The sequence below is a fragment of the Primulina tabacum genome, chromosome 15, assembly GCF_025594145.1.
Source record: "Primulina tabacum isolate GXHZ01 chromosome 15, ASM2559414v2, whole genome shotgun sequence".
In the NCBI taxonomy this organism is placed as follows: Eukaryota; Viridiplantae; Streptophyta; class Magnoliopsida; order Lamiales; family Gesneriaceae; genus Primulina; species Primulina tabacum.
The window spans coordinates 11,537,540-11,544,298 of NC_134564.1; positions in this window are offsets into that span (position 1 = coordinate 11,537,540).

Consider the following 6,759-nt stretch of genomic DNA (forward strand, 5'->3'; position numbering starts at 1 on the left):
CACAGATTTAAGTCTAATGCATACAATTCATTGCCATGACAAAAACACATCAAATTGACGTTCTCTGAACACTCCAAATCAATAACATTCGAATTTAGTTCACACAATATATAGCCGTTTTCAATTCTATGACACTTTGGCAAAATTATCAAACCACAGTCATGCTTACTAAATGTAACACTTTCAACCTGTTCTACAAAATCTTGAAAACAATACAACACAAAATTAAAGTAAGGAAGCAAATCAAACCTCCCCAATTGTTGCGTTGGCAACTAACCTTACCTCATCTCGAATGATCCTGAATTCATATGGATCATCCCATGGTATTCTCACATTATCAACACTTGCTTTTCTCTTCATCATGTCATCACAATAATCCTGCAAAGAATAATTAACATCGCTCGGGATTGAATCGGCTATATCATCAAAATGACAATAAACCACTTTATACAAAGGTACTTTAAAGGGTTTATTCAAAAATACATAAGTCTCAACATCACTCTTTTTACTCTTTTGGGCCTTCAAATTATATTTCTTTTCGTTTTCTTTTCCTTTGGCCTCTTTTTCTCTCTCCTTTTCTTTAATATCGTATTTTTCATCTTTTTTTCTTTTCATGGCCATCTCACTCTTTTGTTCTCTCTTTCTTTCGGCCATTTTAATTTCTTTTTCACTCACTTCAAGAATAAATTTCAATTGATCCTCAAGAACACTTGGATTCAATTGAACCAATGAAACATTTGGTTCCTCAACAAATTTATGTACAATAACTTTTCCTTGCGTACTTTCCTCCTCCATAGTAGACAAATTAGGCATTTCTTCACCACTCAATGATTCAGCTTCCACTGTACACAATTTAACATCATTCGAATCATCAACTAGTGGAATACTATCATCAACAACTTTTTCAACCACAACTTCAAATTCAGGTTCTTCTACAACCTCAATTTCAAGTTCAAATTCTCCAACAATCTCAACCTCCACTTGAGATTTAAGTTCAACCAACGACTCTACTACTGTCAGCTCCTTACGTTGACATTGGCTAGTATCATGCCCAAATTTTAAACACCAACAACATATAATATCAAAAGTACTAGAATTTGAGTTTTTACTTTTACCTTGATATTCATATTTGCTAGCTTCACATCTCGACTGCTCCATTGGACTAGCAATGATTTTCTCTCCCCGGTTGCTACACCCACTACTCTCCTCACATCCCCTATCATCATCACGATGCAAATACAATGATCTATTCCCTCCAAATCTTCTACGTCGCCTATCCTCATCATATTGCCTATCATGTATTTCCTCTTCTTCACTCCACCTATACCTCTCACGTAGAGGCTTAAACTCCTTCTCCCATATTCTATCCAACCCTCTCAACATTGTTTGAAATTGACATTCGTCAACCATTATACCTGCTGTGGGGACCCGGACGCTAATCAGTTCTTAATCGTCATCAGGATCAATTTACTAATCAAGTAATTAGGGTCATAAAATTTTTTCCTTTTTAATGCGGAATGTAGTGAAATCAAACTAATATACAACTCAGTATAAAATAAATTACAAATCATGTACCGTCTACAAATCAGTAAAAACTATGGTTCAACATCTAATTATCAAGTGCCAAAACCCTATATACATCAAAGTCCGAAGTCTACACTCTATCACGATCTCTCCTCATCTCCTGGACCCTGATCCTGTCCCACCTGTTGTCATGTACACATACAAACAAGACAACAGCCAGATAACTCCGGTGAGAATATAATCCCAGTATAAATCAACGAAACATGCAATCATATAAACAAATATAAAGCATGTAACAGATAACAGCAATATATATCAAAAGCTGAAACATAATCAATATCAGACTGTCGACAATACTCGTAACTCTACAATTCAGACTAGACTCAATCCTAGTATAGGGATCCCGGTTTCCAGAAGTTGGCATTCCCATATCGACCAACAGTAATAGAAAAGACTCCAGTTCTATCCACGTCGATAGGGTATCGATCACCAGTAATAGAAGAAGCTCTGATTCTATCTACATCGATATAGTATCGATCACCAGTAATAGAAGAAACTCCGATTCTATCCACATCGATATGATATCGATCATCAGTAATAGAAGAGTTACGATTCTATCCACATCGATATAGTACCGATCACCAGTAATAGAAGAAGCCACATTTCTATCCACATCGATAGCCAATCATCCGGTGACAGAATTTGGCACTATCGCCAATACACTATCGTGTGACATCGTGCAATGTGCCCGTGGCGATCCCGCCACTATCAGGCACTTCTGTCACAAGATTACTCGTCTAATACCTGCTATCTATAAATCAAGAGAACAAGTACATCAATCAAATCAATGCAAATATCAGTGCAATAAAGTAAAGTATGTAATTTAAGGAAACTCAAGTCTAAACCGACTTAAGTCGATCTCTCGATACCACATTAACTTATACATTTCGTTTGTAGTCTCGGTCTGAAGCAATATCAATTCTGAACTCAAGACTGTCTCTGTAAATCTGAAACGACATATTGAGAATCATAATATCAATATTTCATTCTCAATTCAACATTGAATCTGATTAATCCGGATTTAATTCAAATCACAGCATAACGGCACAATCTCAGTATCCCCGTCAATACCATATCAACAGACATCAATTACAAATCATAACTCATATCCGATACAATCTATAATCCATCCATAATTCAAATCTGTCTGGTATAAATCAATATACCCTGAAAATTCATAACAATTCCATAATCGATCTGTTTCTCAATCTGACTTCGATTCTATGATGTCTAACATGACAAGAAATATTTGAATCCTATTCAATTCTGACAATAGCATAATTTCAAAACATATCAAAACGTAGCAAAACTTACGTCCAGTTGTAGCCTACGTCGATAGGATTGCAGTAGTGAAGTTAGATTACAATTCGGACAGACGGATTTTGAACGATTGTAACTTGAAGCACAAAATCAATTTTCCTTCGGAGACCCTCGGTTCTTCTTCTGAGGAAAGCTTTGCATGTACATATATATATATATTACCAACGTTGCATAATACACCACATGTCGATTTTTCCTTTTGCATGACTCGCTGTAATGCCCGGAAATTTAATCCTATTAATCTGTAATTATTGATTTATAATTTGATATGATTATAGAAGGATTAACCGAGACACGATTTGAAGTAACGTGTGAAAATGTATGTGCGAGGACAGTACCATCGGCGCACATGCGCGACATGAGACGCGCACATGCGCGAATTGGACAGAAGGTCTCGCGCATAAGCGCGACAGGAAGGCGCGCATATGCGCGAGCTGTGTGAAGGTTCGATCACAACTCCAGAGAGTCTCGTGCATATGCGCGAAAGGTGTCGCGCATATGCGCGAGCTGTCGAGAAGAAATGTGCGAAGTCCAGAAGGTCTCGCGCATATGCGCCGATTTAGGTCACGCATATGCGCGAGACGTGTTGAACGGAGAGTGAGCCATTTGCCTTGTTGCATGTACGTGTATGAATATATATATATATATCAACATATACGTTTTAAGCATCAGAAAAGGGGAAAGCGAAGGAAACGTTGTCAAAATTGTTTTGAAATCGTGGAGTCGCGATTGTGAGAAATCCGTCCGTCTGATTTTGAATCTGACTTTGGTACTGTGTTCATATCAACGTAGGCTACAACTGGACGTAAGTTTTACTATGTTTTTACATGTTTTGAAATTATGATGTTGTTGGAATTGAATACACGTCATATATGATGTTCTTGACATGTTAGAAATCATAGAATCGAAGTCAGATTAAGAAACGGACTGATTATGGAATTGTTATGATTTTCTGATTACATTGATCTGAAATCGGACAGATTTGGATTATGGATGGATTACAAATTGTATCGGATATGAGTTATGATTTGTAATTGATGTCTGTTGATATGGTATTGACGGGGATACTGAGATTGTACCGTTATGCTGTGATTTGAATTAGATCCAGATTAATCAGATTCAATGTTGAATTGAGAATGGAATATTGATATTATGATTCTCAATATGTCGTTTCAGATTTACAGAGACACTCTTGAGTTCAGAACTGATATTGCTTCAGACAGTGACTACAAACGAAAGGTATAAGTCAATGTGGTATCTGGAGATCGACTAAAGTCGGTTTAGACTTGAGTTTCCCTAAATCACATACTTTATTTTATTGCATTGATATTTGCATTGATTTGATTGATGTACTTGTTCTCTTGATTTATAGATAGCAGGTATTAGACAAGTAATCTTGTGATAGATGTGCCTGATAGTGGCGGGATCGCCACGGGCAAATTGCACGATGTCACAAGATAGTGTATGGGCGATAGTGCCATAGTCTGTCACCGGATGATTGGCTATCGATGTGGATAGAAATGTGGCTTCTTCTATTACTGGTGATCGGTACTGTATCGATGTGGATAGAGTCGTAACTCTTCTATTACTGATGATCGATATCATATCGATGTGGATAGAATCGAAGTTTCTTCTATTACTGGTGATCGATACTATACCGATGTGGATAGAATCTGAGCTTCTTCTATTACTGGTGATCAATACCCTATCGACGTGGATAGAACTGGAGTCTTTTCTATTACTGTTGGTCGATATGGGAATGCCAACTTATGGAAACCGGGATCCCTAGACTAGGATTGAGTCTAGTCTGAATTGTAGAGTTACGAGTATTGTCGACAGCCTGATATTGATTATGTTTCAGATTTTGATACCTATTGCTGTTATCTGTTACATGCTTTATATTTGTTTATATGATTGCATGTTTGGTTGATTTATACTGGGATTATATTCTCACCGGAATTATCCAGCTGTTGTCTTGTTTGTACATATGTGTACATGACAACAGGTGGGACAGGATCAGTGTCCAGGAGATGAGGAGAGATCGTGATAGAGTGGAGACTTCGGACTTTGATGTATATAGGGTTTTGGCACTTGATAATTAGATGTTGAACCTTAGTTTTTACTGATTTGTAGATGGTACAGGACTTGTTCTTTATTTTATACTGAGTTGTATATTAATTTGATTTCACTACATTCCGCATTAAAAAGAAAAAAATTTTATGACCCTAATTACTTGATTAGTAAATTGATCTTGATGACGATTAAGAACTGATTAGCATCCGGGTCCCCACAACAGGTGGTATCAGAGCGATAGATCATTGAGACTGAGATAGGAGCTAGTGAGCAGGGTAGATTGAGGTTTTCTTTCCTGCTTTTGATTGCTAGCATGACTTACTGCTTTATAATGCATGTTTATCTGACTTGATTTGAAAACATGTGTTATTGAGAATGGATCAGCACCGATTCTGGATCAGCAGTAAGATGATCGGAGGAGGACTGAAACATATTTGCGTATTGGGATTACTAATCCTTTTGATTATCAGATATCCCTCCGAGAAGAGTAACTGAACAGGGTAGTACTTCAAATCCTCCAATGGACGTTACAGCCACTCCAATGGAGACCTTGTTAAAGAGATTTCAGTCGTTCCATCCACCAACTCTGAAGGGTACGGAGAATTCAGTGGAATGCGAGAGTTGGTTAGATGATATCGAGATGTTGTTTGAGTCCTTGGACTATACTGATGAGAAGAGGGTGAAACTGATAGGGCACCAGTTACATGATGTGGCAAAGAACTGGTGGATTACCACAAAGCGGGCCTTGGAACAACGAGGTACGACTATCACCTGGAATGTCTTTAGAAATGAATTTTATCAAAGGTTCTTTCCAGTGTCGTATAGAAAGAACAAGGGAGCCGAGTTTGCAAACTTGAGGCAGGGCCAGCTAAATATTGAGGAATATGTGGCCAAATTCTCTACACTGCTCCGATTTGCTCCCCACGTAGCTGAACATGATGAGGCCATTGCGGACCAGTTTATAAATGGCCTAAATCCTGAAATCTTTACTTTGGTGAATACCGGGAGGCCAAACAACTTTACTGATGCCTTGAACCGAGCCAAGGGAGCCGAAGCCGGTCTGATGAGACAGAAAGAGGCTTCGTTTGTGCCTGCAGCACCAAGATCACAGATGTTTCCACCATCTTCTAGATATGAAAGCGGCAGTGGTAGTGGGAAGAAAGATTTCCTGAAAGCTAAGAGAAAGCAATTCAAGAAACCTGGAAGTAGCTCATCCAGTTCGAGTGGCTCTAGACAGACTGGTCAGGGCCAGAGTTATACAGGACTTTACTGTAGCACTTGTGGAGGGAAGCATTCCACATAACAGTGCCGAGGAGTGTTCGGCAACTGCCGCATTTGTAAACAGCATGGACACTTTGCCCGAGTGTGTCCACAGCGAAGTGCCCAGGGATCCCAGGCCGCTGAGTCATCTAGATCAGTGGCTCAGACAGGGAGACGATCTGCTGCCGTTCATTCCTTCCAGCCAGCACCGCCTACTCAGTCATAGCCGAGGACAGGAGGGAGCCAGACAGTGAGCCAGCCTCCTAGACAGCAGGCCCGTGTGTTCGCTTTGACTGAGGAGCAGGCACATGATGTACCTGATGATGTTGTTGCAGGTAACTGTTTTATTTCTAGTTATCCTGCTTATGTATTGATTGATACTGGTGCATCCCATACATTTATATCTGAGCGATTTGCTTTGATGCATTCTTTGCCTATTGAGTCATTATCTCCAGTAGTGTCTGTCTCTTCTCCCTTGGGGACGGGTTTGATATCAGTGAAATCTGTTAGATCGTGTATACT